Raw genomic sequence first — 17,145 nt, forward strand, 5'->3', positions numbered from 1 at the left:
TAATCTGAATTTTAAAATTTTTAATTTAATTATTTTACTAAATATAATTAGTTTGTTTATGTTATTAAATTTAATTAAAAATGATAAAACTAAAGCTTTTAACAATTTATTTATAGAAGAACATTATACTACGTTATCAATAAAATATTTAAACAATAACATTTGGATAAGGAAAAACTTAAAAAGAGGATATATTAGGACAATTGTTTCTGTTATGACCATATTGTCGGCAAAGTTCACATCTTTTCTACTTGCTTGTTCATTTTCGTCTTCGTTCATCTCAATAGGAATATGAGTTGAAACAGGACGACTCTTTGCAGTCCTCTTTCTCCTTGGATCATGACCCCACAGATCTCTTTCATATTCTTGCCACATTGATTCGTGTGGCAATAAACCAAAGAAGTTGTCGTATATGTGCAAAATGTGTTGTAAAGTGAATAACATCGGTACATAGGTCATGTGATCAATGAGGTCATGATGGAAGCTTGCTTGTGGGGCTTCTATGGAGGCTGGATCTTTGAGCTTCAATGAGGTCATTTAATGTTGATTTTCCACCATGGAGATGCAGCGGAAGACAAAGGAGAAGAGGTGAGAGGAGGCGCCATCCACTAGGGAATAAGCCATGGAAGAAGGAGCTTCACCACCAAGATGAGCCTTGGATAAGAAGCTTGGAAGGATGCTTCAATGGAGGAAAAGAAAGAGGGAGAGAAAGAGAGAGGGTGGAACACGGAATTGAAGGAAGAAAAAAGGGAGAGAAGTTGAACTTTGAGTTGTGTCTTACAAGATTCTCATTCATCAAAGTTACAACAAGTATTACACATGCTTCTATTTATAGACTATGTAGCTTCCTTGAGAAACTTTCTTAAGAAAACTTCCTTGAGAAGCTTCTTTGAGAAAACTTCCTAGAGAAGCTAGAGCTTAGCTATACACACCCATCTAAAAACTAGGCTCACCTCCTTGAGAAGCTTCCTTGAGAAGCTAGAGCTTAGCTACACACACCCATCTAAAAACTAAGATCACCTCCTTGACAAAATACATGAAAATACAAAAAAAAAAGTCCCTACTACAAAGACTACTCAAAATGCCCTGAAATACAAGGCTAAAACCCTATACTACTAGAATGGTCAAAATACAAGGCCCAAAAAGGAAAAACCTATTCTAATATTTACAAAGATAAGCGGGCTTATACTTAGCCCATGGGCTCGAAATCTACCCTAAGGCTCATGAGAACCCTAGGGCCTTCCCTTGGATCTCTAACCTAATCTACTTGGAGTCTTCTATCCAATGCCCTTGCGGGGTAGGATTGCATCACATAACTTGTAAATATTCAATCAATCTATTATGTTATAAAATTTGATTGAAAGAAAATTTTAACGAATAAATAAAATAGATTCTCACCAGCCAACATGAATGGTTTCTTTAAATATTTACAGTTTGACTTACCGCGAAGAAATTTTTGTGCAATGTGGCATAGGCAAAAGAAATGAGATGTGTTCTGGACCCATAAGTTACTTGGGTTGTTGTAGGCACTTATAATTGAGGGGTGACAGTCTGAAATGAGAGAAATGTTAATTTGCAGAGTAACATGTCTTCTCAAATTCTTTAGAAAAAACCCCCAATCTGAAGTTGTCTCCCCTTCTACAATGGCGTAGGCAATTGGGAAGATATGGTTAGTTCCATCTTGTGCGGTAGCTATCAACAGTGTGCCAGTATACTTCCCGTAAAGCCATGTACCATCTACTTGTACTATGGGTTTGCAATATGCAAAACCATTAATGTATGGACCAAATGACCAAAAGACACGTTTAAACAATCTTTTGCCCAGTACTATTTCTCCCCATCATACAAGGATTCTGTTTGAGCAGCGACCACTGTCCCGGGAACCCAAGATTGCAAAGCTCCAAAAAGTTTTGGCAATTTGGCGTATGATTCTTCCCAGTTTCCATGAATCATCTCCAACGCTCTTTGCTTTGCTGACCATGTCTTCTTGTAGGATGGGATATAATTCATGAACATTTTGATATCTGCAATCAACGTCTTGATGGAGACGGTTGAGTTTGTTTTGACAATTGGTTGGATGATCTGTGCTATGACGTGTTTGTCGAGTTGGCGATGATTTTGTTTGAGCATCGTCACGAGATAAGTGTGATGACCTCTGATACTCTTGATAATCCATTTGTTATGCCTCTTTGAATTGCATGCGCCTAAGCTCCATGTATAACCATTTTCATGTAACTTACAAATGAAGTTTAGCCTTCTCTGGTCAGAGTAAATTGTTCTGCAATCAAAATGATTTCTGATGTTGTATTCTTTGATTGCTCTAATACATTGTGCTTTGTCATCGAAGGTCATGCCAACCTCGAGTATACCGATTGGTGGTTGTACATTGTGTTGTTGATGAACAAAATGGTGTCTATCAATGTAGTGTGGTAGGTGGTCAAAGTTCAAGTCTACTAGAGACCTAGGTTGGTGATATTGAAACGGAGGTGACAGAGGTTTCATTGGTCTGCCAACACCCTCATCATTGGTTTGGTCATCACTTTGGTCATCGCTTTGGTGATTGATGTGATCAAAGAACTATTGATCCTCATCCTCACTAGAATCATCCTTGTTTTCATTATGAAATCGTATAATGGGATCTTCGTTAGCAATGGGATGTTCATCTTGGTTTGATGTTTGTGTTTGTGGTAGTTGTGAAGGTGACGTAAAGAGGGATGAAAGATGATTTTGTTGGTCAAAGGAGGTTTGTTGGGCATGAAAAAAATAATCATTTTCGGATAATAGTTGTGTGTATGAAGTATACATGTCAAAGGGGTCTTGTGATTCAAGGTTGTTGTATGAAGATACTGGATTATTGAGGTCTATGTTGTTGTACGATAACTGTTGTGGAGGTGGTAGTTGTAATGGTGGACATGAGGGTTGTGGAGATGATGGTTGTGGTTGAGGAATAAGATCAGTAACAGCATAGAATTCAGTAGAATTCAATTGTGGATTCTGGACAATTGTTTCCATTGCGCCTCTGAGATCATCATTATCGAATAGTTGTGCTGAAATAAAACGTGTCTGACCTAGATGAAATGAAATAGGGACATGAAATAACAATTGAGCAACTTGTTCAGTTGCTTGAGCAGGGAGACGATTGTTAATTTTTTGAATGAATTGTGTAAACGTAATAGAACGACTACCGTAAAAAAATATTGGGTTCGCAGACGTGTACATAGATCCGTGAAGTGGATCGTCTACAATGTGAGTGGAGCTATGGTGGTGCTTATGGGATATGAGTGGAAATAGTGTGAGACTTACAAATCGAGTTTTGTTTTGTGAGAAAGTTATTGTGTGTGATATGTTGTTGTCAATTGGTGATATTATTATATATAGGCTGAGAAAGTTTACTACAAGAGTTAGATTGGAAGGTTAGGTGGGAGAGTTAGTTACGAGGGTTAGATAGGAGGGTTAGGTGGGAGTGTTAGATTGGAAGGTTAGGTGGGAGAATTAGATTGGAAGGTTAGGTGGGAGAGTTAGTTACGAGGGTTAGATGGGAAGGTTAGGTGGGAGTGTTAGATTGGAAGGTTAGGTAAGAGAGTTAGATCAAAAGGTTAGGTAGGAGGGTTAGGCAGCAAAGTTAGTTACGACAGTTAGGTGGGAGGGTTAGGTAGAACATTAAGTGCATGTGAGTAAATTAGTGTACACATGTGAGTGAACAGTGTGCAACCCCACACATTAATATACATGACAGACTGTTCATTTAATCATGATTATTGACCGCAGTGTTCCGCATCGCATGCCAATGTCACATGGATTGTTCAGAAACATGTTAATGGGATAAACATATGCATGTGAGTGAATAGTGTGCAACACCACACTTTAATGGGGTGTCAGTGCGTGTGAGGGTTAGGTCTGACATTGCTCCGAATCTCAAAAATCATGCATATGTAGACTATTACTACTGAAGTAAATTGAAAATAACAACTTCAAAGCATGCAACAACTACAACTAGATAATAAAGACGGAGAAAAACTTCAACGCAATACAACAACAAAATATGTTAAATTATTCATTCTAATTTCAGGGTATTCTCCAGCTTCTGCTCCATGTCGGCCCAACTTAGGTCATTAACTTGAGTAGGTGATAATGAATTATGAACATCAAGCCTCATTGAGGAGGAAAATATGTTTTATTCCGAGACCTCCCATGTTTTTAGACTAACAAATGTTGTCCCAACTTTCCCAACACACTTTTTTTATTCTCCTCACAACCCAACAAGAAGTTTCTTTGGATATCGATGATAGCCTTACCCACACTCATAGGAACCTTAAAGAAAGAAAGAAAAAACAAAGGTAAAGAGGATAAAATCGAGTTTATAAGACACACTCTACCCATTAAAGATAAAGTTTTATGTTTTCACCCTAACAATATTTTTGAAAACTTTTGGAACACCGATTGCCAAGTTTCAACTAGCCTAGGGTTTGCCCCAATGGGTATGTGCTAGTCGTCATTTACGACTAACTTTTGTATATAAAAGTGTTATAAAATATTTGTCTTTTCCCCAATTTATGGTTCTTTTTGTAGGTTTGTACATATTTCTAGGTTTAGTTTAGTTTTGTTCAATAAAAATGCCCAGCATTGCGAATTTAATGTGTTTCAACTTCAATTTCAAGTAAAAAGGATGAAATTTGTGAAGGCTAGCAGTTGGTGTCTCGATAAGCGAGGCTTGTGCGCTTAGCGAGAATCATGCGCTAAGCGAGGCACTCAGCCCGCTTAGCAAGTTGGTAGAATCTGAGAAGCATCTGTGCGCTCAGTGCATCATCAGCTCGCTCAGCGAGACATTTGTCTCTTCCTGCGCTAAGCGCGCCCAGCTCGCTCAGCGAACATTCACTTACTCACGCTAAGCGTGAAAATGGCGCTAAGCACACCTTCGAGGTCAGAAAGCCCTTTTTAAGCTTGAAATGAAGAGAAAAGAGGGAGCTTGGCAGAGAATAGAGAAAAATAGTGAATAGAGACGCAGAACAAAGCAAGGAAGCAAAAATCTTAGCTTTTAGGTAGATTCTAGGTTTTTGAGTGATTTTTCGGTCCTTAGAGGTGGAGGAGACATCCTCTCCACTATGTATCTGTGAATTTCTCTCAAACCCCTTCTCCTGCTTGTAAAAGGTGATTCCTTGTGATGGAAGGCTAAACCCATTGTTGGGAAATTCTGCCGAGTACTTGATGTAAACTCTTATCATATCTATTTAAAGTTCTTTTTATGTGTTCATTGTTTCTATCTGTGCTTTATTATCGCATGCTTGTGACTTGATCACCCATTTGTATGTGTTGTTAGGAGCTTTAGCATTGGAAAATGTATTGTATCCTTAGAACTGGATAGGATAAGGTTAAGTTATCGTATGTCTGGACACTGAGTGCGGTAATTTAGTTTTTATTATGCTGTAGTCGTAATGCTGTTTGGTTAGGCTAAGTTCAACAAGAGACATATAAGAACGAAGCTTAATTTGAATTAGTCCAAACTCACGAGACACCGGTGTTTGGTATTATAGCTCTCAGCATAGAACACAGAAATAACCTTAAATAAAGAAATACTTTTAATTGCATCAAGTATCTCAGTAGGAAGACCCGAAGCTTTTACATATTTGTTTTCACATCCACTTGCTCATATTTACTGTTTTCAATTAGAATAGAAATCACTTTTGTTTTTAATTCATGATAATCAATTCTTTGCACAAATGTCTACCTATTGAATTATGCTTTGCCAAATAAAATAAGTTCCCTGAGTTCGATACTCGGTTCTTACCGTTTTATTATTACTTGCACGACTCGGTACACTTGCCGGTTAGATTTCACATCACCAATTTTAACAAGTAGTATGGGAGTGAAACAATATGCCAAGATAAGAAAATGGAAAGCTAAGAATCTTAAAATTTAGCAAATTAGCATACCTCACTGTCTCCTCCAATGTCACCCCAACAGTTTCAAAGCTACTTTTGAATAAGTTCACCTTTAACTCGGATACAAGCTCAAAGCATCTAAGAACACACTTGATAGTTACCACATTAGACAATGTAGCTTCACCCATAAAGATCGTGTCATGTGCTTGTTAAAGTATGTTACCGACATCCTATGTTCTCCCACCTAGAAATTAGAGAAACGATTCTTCTTGATTGCTTCTCTCATCAATCCGTACAACACTTTAGCAACAAAATTGAAAAGGAAAGGGACCAATGAGTCTTATTGTATAAGTCCTTTAGACATTGAAAATTTGTTGGACTTCCATTTACCAACACCGATACCCTACTACTCACCAAACATCCTATAATCCATCTAATTCACTTCCCCTTAAAGCCTAATCTCTGAAATCTAGTCTCTCAGTTATGTTAATTACTTATAGTGATACAAAAACTCATCTAAAGATAATGACGGTTAAAAATCACTACTATTTTAAAATTAGCTATTTAAAACAAAAAAAACACTATTAGTGTTAACCAAAAATTGACGAATAAATCATTTTGGATCCATTAATAAACATAATGAACCGAATTGGAGTTTTTAAAACAAATACAAAAATGTAATGGATTAAAATAATATTTTAGTCTATAGGTTGGAAAACAAATTCAAAAATGTAATGGATTAAAATAATACAAAAATAATATTTTGGTTTCTCAAGAATTATAGGTTGGAAAACTTAATTTCACATGTTTGTTATACATTTTTTAAAAAATAACATTATTGGGAAATGATGTTTCTTGGAAATGTTTTTTAATCCGTTTCTCACAAAAAAAAATTTCACGAGGAAGATGAGAATTTTACTTTTTCGACTTTAATTTTTCTTTTAATACAATAAAAATATCAGGTTGTTCTTTATTAAATTATATAATGTGATAAATAATTAAAATAATCGATAAAAATACACATAACTCTTTGATTCCTTGAAAACTTCTTTGAAGATTCCAAATTGTCAACCAAATAAATTTTAGTCATTCTTAGGAAACATGATTCCAAGAATTCATAATTCCCGGAAATCATGATTCCCAACATGAAAAAACTTCTTCCCTGCCAAATGTCCTTTACATGTGTCTTTTCATTTTTACGACTAATTCTAAGCAGTATAAAAACACTCAATCATAAATGTACATGCTTGTAACAAAAATTTTAATTTGGTAGCACAATAATACAAGCACTGGATGCACCAAAATGAGAGTATACAGACATGAGTCTCATAGTTTGGATGCATGAGTGTGTTAAAATAATAAGAAAGACATGAGGACAATATTGAAAAGAAGAAATTTTAAATGCAAAGTGTTTGCTCGTGGGACCCATTATCAATCATTCACTTTCAACTTCTTTCGGTTCTCTTTCACCGCTTCCAAACTAGAGAGCTGAAATGCTTTCTTCCCTTCTTAGTGATGCTTCACTTCCATCACATCACTTTCATTTGTACCAAACACGTTGAAAAGTAGTATTTAAAGTATTAAAAATTCTTAATTATTAATTTATTCCTTTTGGAGGGTTGAGATTTGTGAGGGGCAATCAGAATATTAATTTTATTATACAATTAATTATTTATAGATTATATGTTGAGTAGACCATTTTAACATTCAATCTCAAATCTCACTTCTGCCCAACTCCCTCTAAACTCGAAACTCTTATTCATTTATATCGCGTCGCCCAATACGGCAACTGTGCTACCTTCGTGCTCCATATCTTTGCCAAGGTTGACTCTCACCTAACAACGACATCATTGTTTCCCTCTTTATCTTCCTTGTTGACATCGAAGGTGAGAGAATGGGAGAGTGGTCATTACTGTGATGGTGGAAGAGAATGAAAGAAAAGGGGAAGAAGGATCTGTGAATTTTTTTCCACATCAAAAGGATTTGTTAATTGAAGATTTGTTTCTCGTCACTGAATATCGTTGAATCAATGATCCTTTTTGGAAGCTTATGCATTTGATTTATTCATTTTGATTTGTGATTCATGACTTGGTTGCATTCATCGGTAGGACATTTAATGGTTTGGTTGATGCTTGTGATGTTGGATTGCATAAGGGGTAGTAGTTTTTCCGTAATAGGGAACTAATGATTGAGTTAGATTAAAATGTAGAAAACTCATATGTTGTGAGTTTGTTGTTAAATTGTAGAGTGTAAACTAAAGAAGAATTTTTAAAAGTTGGGGTTCAGAGTATGGGGCGCACTATGCACATGAACAAATATATCAGATTTTGTGAAGAAAATAATTAATTGGCATTGATAAATTAAGATCAAAGCAACATTGTTGGATAATAAATTAAACAATTAAATGTCAATTTGAAACACCTCATGTTGGGATTCACACACCAATGATGGAAAGCCCTTTGAATTTGTTGGTTTGGACGAGCACAATATTGTTCATCACCCCAAGTATTCTTAGAATTGATGAGTATCTTTTATACTAGTAAACAAGTTAACTTATTTAACTTGTACTAAATAGGGGCATAATTGAATTTTTCTACATTATCATTTAATTTTTTTTAACTATTTATCTTATTTTAATATTATTTTCATGTACTATTTGCTACAAATTTCAATTTTACCCGTGGACCACTGTTGGACCTTGTGGCCTCAATAATCTTAAGAGGGATAGGCTTAGAATGCAGAAGAAGCAACAACAATCAATTTAATAATGTTCTATAAACATGTAAGGCAAAATTGATTGCAATAACATAAATGAGATAAGGGAAGAGAGAATGCAAACACAGTTTTATACTGGTTCGGCCACAACCTGTGCCTACGTCCAGTACTCAAGCAACCCACTTGAGATTTCCACTATCTTTGTAAAATCCATTACAAAGTCTGAACCACACAGGGACAACCCATCCCTTGTGTTCAGGAATCCTTTACAACAAGAGACTCACAGTCTCTTAACCAATCTCATTGAATAAGAAGAATGGAAGAAGAATTCTCTCTTCAAGAGAAGAATATTACAATGAAGATCATGTTAGAATCCTTATAGATTTCGCAAGTGTTTGATCAAGGATTTCTTGAGAGAGCATTTGACAATGAAGTTCTTTTGGAATCTCTCTCATTGTCTTTTGAGAGGATAAGACATTTTTGATCAATCAAAACTCTCTATATAAAATTCGTGCCCAAGTCACCTATTTATAGGCCTTTGATGACCATTCACAAATCTAATGAAAAGATGTGACTGTTGGCAGATTTTCTGAAAAACTTTCCACTGGTAATCGATTACAATGTTTGTGTAATCGATTACACAGTTATAATTTGAAGGGTTATGACTTTTGAATTTGAATTTCCAAAGTTTCGTTGCTGGTAATCGATTACAGACATATGGTAATCGATTACATGTTGAAAATTCAAATTCAAAACATTTTTCAACAGCTATTTCTCAACCCTGTCTTCTTGTAATCGATTACACTTCCTGGTAATCGATTACCAGAGCCTTGCATGTCTTGAAAGTACTTTGTTTTAAGGCAAGGCTTGGTCTTTAGTGAATCTTGAAACAAGGATTTGTTTGTTGAAGCAATCTTGAATCATTCTTGAAGCAAATGCTTATCATTTGAAGCAGCCTTGTTAGATTCTTCTTTGACATCATCAAAATTATGTATACATACATTCACAAGCAGCCTTGTTAGATTCTTCTTTGACATCATCAAAATCATGTATACATACATTCACAACCACTTGCTACACTGTCCACCGTGGAATGCTTCTTGAATTATTTAGTTCATGTCATGTGATGTTTTCTTCCATATGGTATACTCAAAACAACTTTTCTCAAATGTTTTGCTTTTGGTGAACTAAGTTTGATCTTTGTTACTAGGAAAAAGGTTCTCTAGATAAGAGCATATAGTTTTTTTTTTGTTTTTTTAAACTATATCTATTTTATTATATTTTTAAATTAAATAATAATAATAAATACAATGGCGGTTAAAAATTGCATCCGTTGGAATTTGTAAACTAGCATCGTGAATCTCAAATGAACAAAAATGGCTACATTGAAACCTTTTTTAAATTAAGAGATCTTATTAAAGTTTAAAAAATGACCTAATTGAACATTTTGAAGAAATAAATGGATCAAAATATTAGTTAAGCTTATTAAAAATTGGACTCATTTATGTTTTCTTGTTTTTCTCTTTTTGGTTTTTTATATTTCAAAAGACTCTTCTGGGTCCTTTATGTTTTCGAGATATTTCAATTTGGTCATTTTCTCAATTTTGAGCTAACACCGGTGTTTAAAATTTTTAAATAATTATTTATACATAGTGGTGGCTAAAAACCGTCACTATGTGTAAATTAATTATTATGATTCATATTTGTTCCCTTCTACCTTTGCCATCATCCCTTCCAACCCCTTGTTGCCCCTTGTCTCCTCCCACCGTCCCATTTCTTACGAAACGAAAATGAATCACGCTAGTAACTCCATTTCGATTACCTTGTGTTTATTTTATGCTTTGTTGTTCATCCATCTTTGAAATTGATTAATTCATCTTCCACTTTCAATGTTAACCCCCACCACCGCTAACAACGACAACAACCATGTATTGAAAGACCCTAACAAAACCCTATAGGCAAGTGCCCTAAATCCAACCCATGCCACCAAGGGGCTCTGATGCCAAGGATGCCATCAACACCATGACTTCTCTGTCACCCAAATTCAGAAACAACACTCCACACTCTGATATTTAGAAGAAGATTTGTCGAGTCAAATGATTAGACATTTTTATCCAATTGTTTGGGAAAGAAAAGTGCAATTCGTAAGCCAAAAGGTCCATTCTCAATTTCACACTTTGAAACCATTTGCATTGTTTGACTATTTTATCTACTTATTCATGTGTTGATTTGGATGCCTTATTTGTATAATAGAATCTAGGTTTTAGATGTTTTCGAGTGACTTTTTTGGGGGGTTTTCAAGTGATTTTTTGCTATTTATTTATTCATAAAAGGTTTTAAAATTATTTCAATAAGCTTTTTAAAATAACTTATGAAAATGTTTTATTGTTATTTGTAAATTGAAAATAACCCGCTTTCATTTTCGTGACTCCCTCCAATGGCACTACCAAATACAATAACTTACGAAAATTTTTTATGGTTATTTGTAAATTGAAAACAATCCCGCTTCCATTTTCATGACTCCCTCCAAGGGCACTACCTAATACAATATTCGGCTTCTGCTTTCTCTCCCTTTGCATCTTTGTTTTTCGTACCATACGCCTCTGTCGGCAAGTTTCTTCAAAGGATTCCACGATGCCAGATTTGGTGAACCTATCTCTCTTCGCGGCTCTCAAACTCTCTCACTGCTCCTCCGATGATGCCCTTGATGTTCCTGTCAAATCCCTAACCAATGGCTTCGATTCTGAACCTGCCTTTGAACCTCGGATTTTGAAGCGCACCCGTGGCTCCCTGGATCGGGTCAAGAAACCCCCCACTGCCGATAAGGCCTTCCAAGATTGCCTCAAAGATCCTTTTCTAGTTGGCGCTCCCAAGATGGTATTTTTTTAACAATCTTTAAATTACTGATTAATGGATTCGACATGTAATTGACTGTTTTTGTTTTAACTGATAATGGATTTCATTTAATTTTTTGTTATGTGTCTGGGTTGAGGGTGAATGTTGTTTTGTTGCCATTTTCTTTACCTTGGAGATGATGAGCTCTTGTGTTCTGTTCGAGGAAGTGACGCGTGCTACCATTCTGAATGTGCAAAAGAAGATGTTGGGTCTTCCACTCTGAAAAGATTCAAGTGTCCACTACATGTAGGTTTTTAGTGACATGACCCTCACTTCCTTAATGCACTGATTTGCCTTTGCACATGAATTTACATGTATTGGCTCTTACTTTATACACGGTCTTGAAATTAAAACCGCATTTCATGGGCAGCTCATATATTAGTAGTATTGTTGTGCTCTATTATGTGAATTATGGTTTCCTTTTGATTAATGCAATTTATAGAAGATTAATTGGATACTTAATGTATCATTTAGCTTATATTTAAAACAGGGAGCGAATGTTAGATTATTTGTGTCATCTGATGAACTTGGGGTGGTATGAACACATGTGAAAGCAGAGATCGATCACAGGTTCTAAACTTTTTATGTGTGTAAAACTTATGAATAATTCTCACTTAGCAAGAGCTTATTGAATTAAGGTATTTACCCAACACCCAACAACGTCCACACTCCACAGTCTTTTTTGTTTATTTTGTCCTCCTTGTCTTGCCATATTCATATTATGTCCTTCAATGAACAGGTATGCTTCATTTGCAAGAAAAAGAAGCAGTTTTGGTGTGTTAGGTGTAAAGTAGCTTTCCATAGTAAATGTGCAGCATGGTCAGATTCAGTGTTGCAACTAAAAGATCATCCTGGGCATACTGTTTGCTGGAGGCATCCTTATGATTGGCACTTGGATTGGAAGGTCAATTTTTTCTTTTCACCATAATGTTTCACTGTTATTGTTTATTGATTATACTACAAATTGCTGTATGCCCTTCCATTAGATTCCCACCCACATTCAAATTCAGTTATTTGTTGTGCTTGGCATATCTATTTTTTGTTTCTTTCTTTACCTTGTGATGTCTTTCCTTTTATAAGCTTATTTGATGATGTTTGATGTTTACATCGACTTAGTTGTCACATCTGCAATATACTTGATAAGGTTTTACTGCTTCTAATTGGATTGATATATTTGTAGAATATTTCTCACTAGATTTAGGTATCTCTTTTCAAAGTTTTATTTTTTGATTGGTATTTTTCATTGATTAGGTTGGCTGATAGGAATGTTGTGTTTGTTGGATGAGTAGCCTGATGCTTCGACAAGTGACATTTCTGTAAGGCTTATGAAAAATGTTTTACATCTAGTGGACTTATGTATATATCTTGTGCCGACCCTTTGCTATATATTTGACATTATGGATATCTGTTGTAAAATGAATATCATATAGCATGTTTGAGAAAGAAAAGAACTTGTAATATTAAATTAATACAAATTCTGAAGGACTCTGTATTACAACGACTTTGATTGCTCATCATATATACTGGTTCCTTGTATGTTTGAGTGAGTCAAACCAGCTATTTACATAAGACTTTTTGTAATTTTGTTAATATCAATTTTAAAAGATATCTTACCCCACCTTTTTCCAGGAAGTATTTTGTCAATTGCCTCTTCCATTTATCAGTGAAGAATTTAAGTTTGACTTCACTTGGAAAGACATGGACGCTAAGATGGAGCAGCCACTACCATTGTACACATCAGATGCAATATCCTACATGTTCTCTTGTTATCTTGTGAAACTACCATATTTAATAAAATTAAAATTAGTGTAGCCCTTTTAGAATGCTAAGTAAAAGAACTTTAACCTTCAAAAATTACATCTTAAAATTTAATTAAAAAAATATCACATAGCTCCGTGATCATTCAAACTTAATTCTAGATGAAAAACTAGTAATTATAATTTTATAGGGGGTGAAAAATATACAAAAAATGATAAAAAATAAATTTGAACTGTAGTAATTTTAGAAGGATGAAAAAATATTTCAGCATTTTATTTATAAAATAAAATAACAAAAAATGAATAAATAAAGTCAATATCTCAACTATATGTGAATTTAATATATATATATATATATATATATATATATATATATATATATTTATTTATAAGTGACTATAAAAAATCTTTAAATATTTAAAGTAAGAAAAATATTTTTTAAAAAATGTGTGAAAATATTCATAATGGTTGGTTAACTATTTCAAATAATATGAATGTTAACTACACTTCATCTATAAGACATTTTTTTTAACATTCTCTTTACAATTATTAAAATTTATTGAAAATTAATAATTTTGATAAAACCTAACCTTACTAATATTTTTTGTACAATTTAAAAATTAATAATATATGAATAAAAATTAGGGTGGATATGAATTCCCTTTTTTCACAGATTTCTCCATGGGTTGATATAGTTGACAACACGTTCTGTGAGGTTGTCATTCTTTTAATGCTTGTTTGTCCTGATCCTTTTGTAGGCTTAATTTGGGTTATTTGGTATTGTCGTTCCAAGGTTTGAAGATGTTTATTTGGGGCGTTGAGGATCTTTATCCTTTGCTTGTCATATTGACATTGTTGTGTTCTCAAAGAAAATGGAAAGCTACTTTCCGGACTTGATCAAGATTTAATTTTTGAAAATTAATTTGCTTTATTTGTTGTGTATTGTTAAAATCACTGTTCTCTCTCTTTGCATATTTTCTTTCTCTCTATCTCTAATGGAATTTTAACCTATAATTATATAATTTTGTTATTTTGTTTTCCTGTTTGTTCTCTATTTTATCAAGAGTTCCGTCTGCTAAGTTACTTAAGTTGAAGGGCCGAAAACCTGAAACATGATTGTTTAATAGTTGTCTCGTATAATAATCTTTGCAGCTTCTTTATATCAAGATTTTTGTCTTAAAAAAGTGGAAGTACATAAAGATGCCTGATCTTCCATTCCAAGTTGGGGATTTGGCTGAGTCAAGATGCTTTGAAAAGGTGGTTATCGTGGTGCATGGTTTAGATGCAAGGTATAAATTCTTCCTTCTCTAAATTTGTTTTATTGTGATAAAATGCAAAGCATAGGAACCTAAATAAGAAAAGAATTTTTGGATCGGCATTGGCTTCTTATGCGACACTTTTATCAAAGGTGCATTAGTAAAAAGTAAAAACCAATTATTTGTGGTTCTTTCTATCAATTGTTAATTTGCAACCATTTTATAACAATATACTATAATATGGTTATGGCATTGTGTAAATCTCATGGCTGTTGCAGTGATAGCAAGAGGTATGGTGGGGAAAGCAGTACTTATTCTTTCTTTTTAACACAACAGATTCTGATTCTTCAGACTTCAGTGACTATTCCGTTGCATTGAGTGTTCTTTAAATGTGGTTACTACAAGTGTTCTTATATCTTTCGCAAACTCAAACCCATGACTTGAATAAGATCTCTTTGATTGAACACTTCTACCAAATTTTGTGACAGACTCTGCTGTGAACAAACTATTTTGGTTTTCTTTGGTAGCCTGTCTATTTAGAGTCTCATTCTTTGTTTTCTTCTTTTTCTCCAATTATTTCATCTTTTTCCTTGTCTGTTCTCTCTATTTTTTGTCTATATTCTGTAAGAGATACTCACTCCTTTGTTTTTTGTGTTTATCAATTCCTATGTGTTCTAAGTCTCTACTTCTCTTTGTTCTCTGTTCTGTTCTTTTTGATTCAGGTTAATCGTTCTTTGAAAGGGTTTGGGGTTCAGGGTTTCGGGTTAAATTTATATTTTTCACACAATTATTAAAGAGTAAGATATATCTTTGTTCATAGGGAGATTTTTATTAAGTTTATTTTGATTTTTTTAAGAGAATAGTTTTTTAGTAGGAAGAAGACCTTTTTTGGGTGAATATTAACACCTTTATAATTACTACTTCCATCAAATAATAATTATCTATAAAAGTTACACCAGTTTAACTCAATCATAATTTAGTTTTTAATTATTATTTATTTATTAGTCCATAACACATAATTATTAGAGAGTAAAATATATCTTTGTTATAATAAGATTTTTATTAAGTCTTTGGTGTATTTTTTTTTTAAAGAGAACAATTTTTTTAGTATGAATTTAGTAAGTGGATATTAATCCCTTTATAATCACTATTTTCATCCAATAGAAGTTATCTGTAAAAATTATTCCAATTTAACCCAATCATAATTTAATCCTTATTTATTTATTAGTTCCTAAAATCATGAATATTAATTCTTAAATTTTATATAATAAAGAAATCAAATAAGTTATTTAAACATGTATATGAAATGAAAGGAATAATTTTAGAAGCTTCCACTAAGTTAATAAGAAGCTTTCTTGTCCTATTAGGGAGTGACTAGCACGCGCCTCATGACAAGTACGAAAACAACAAATATCAGAAAAAATTCTCACACTCACTCATGAAGAGAAAGTTAAGTGGCGAATGTGAACACATGAGAGTGAAGTGTGTATGCATACACATACAGAATAAGGATCCATTTCGTTCCAATACTTGCCTCTTTCTTTTTTTTACCTGCTACTTGTTGTTCTGTTCTTGCTACATTTTGGCGCATTTTAGCATCAAACCACCATACCCTAAAAAAGCATTATCCTCCTTCTTTGTTCTTTGCTTTTCTCTTTTCTCTTTCCCTCTTCAACAATAATAATGACAATCATTTTCATCTTCTTCTCCCTTTGAAAACACACCCTCTTTACAGATCCTGTTATTTCTCTCTCTCTCTCTCCACAATTTGTTTTCTTTCTTTCTTTGTAGCTACCAAAACAATTTGCTCAATATTTATAGAGACAGAGGGAAAGCGGCTTCTAAAGGTTTCAGCTTTAGATCTGAGGGAGCTAAGGTTGTTTGAAGCAATGGAGACACCCCATGTCTCTTGGTCTTTCACATGAGATGAAAGTTTCTTGCTTTCTTCTTCTTTGACCCTTTTTAGTCTTTCTTGTTCTTGTTCTTCTTTTTCTTCTTCTACCACCTTACTTGGTAACTTTCAATTAAAGTACTACCTCTGAAAGAGGGTCTCATATTTTTGGTAACAATGCTGGCCATTGGGGGACATGGCACTAGTATCCGCACAAGCTCTACTTGCACTGCTTTGCTCATAGAACTTGAGGTCTTTCTCTTTCTTTGGTGTTTCAGAATTCTGGGTTTTGAGGAATTTGTTGGGTGCAAAATGAAGATATGGGGTGTTTCTTTTTCTTAATGAAGAGTCTGCTTGTGATGATTTGTTCATGATATGCCTACTCCTTTATTTTCTTTTCTTCTTCTTCTTTTTCTTCATCATCTTCTTGTTTTTGGCTATTCTCTACCCAATGATGTCTTCTTTCTCCTCGGGTCAACTTTTTGTCTGTTCACTGTGTCCAAAGAAAAAAAAAAGCACTGATAGGGTCTCTGTAGGTTATTTTATTATAGGGCGAAAGGGGCATTGTCTTTCTTCATTAGATTGATTACGTGAGTTGAAAAGGTCTTTTTTTTCAGCTTTTTTATCTTTTATTTTTTCCTTGTTTTTGGTCTAAAGTTTGATGGGTTTTTTACTGTATAATTTTTAAAATTCAGTGGATTGGGATTCTTGATGCATTTTAAAAGTTACCAGTTGAATAGTTGGTATCGGGT

At 34.0% G+C, this 17,145-nt stretch overlaps 1 long non-coding RNA gene across 1 annotated transcript in view; it reads left to right on the plus strand.

Annotated features, from left to right (window-relative positions):
• The first annotated feature begins 14,401 nt into the window (after positions 1-14,401).
• LOC114373884 overlaps positions 14,402-17,145 on the plus strand; it is a 4,115-nt gene continuing 1,371 nt past the window's right edge. Inside the window, exon 1 of the long non-coding RNA XR_003658486.1 lies at positions 14,402-14,535. This is a non-coding gene — a long non-coding RNA (uncharacterized LOC114373884). The remainder of the gene's footprint in view (positions 14,536-17,145) is intronic.

The sequence above is a fragment of the Glycine soja genome, chromosome 11 (assembly GCF_004193775.1).
Source record: "Glycine soja cultivar W05 chromosome 11, ASM419377v2, whole genome shotgun sequence".
NCBI classification, from domain to species: domain Eukaryota; kingdom Viridiplantae; phylum Streptophyta; class Magnoliopsida; order Fabales; family Fabaceae; genus Glycine; species Glycine soja.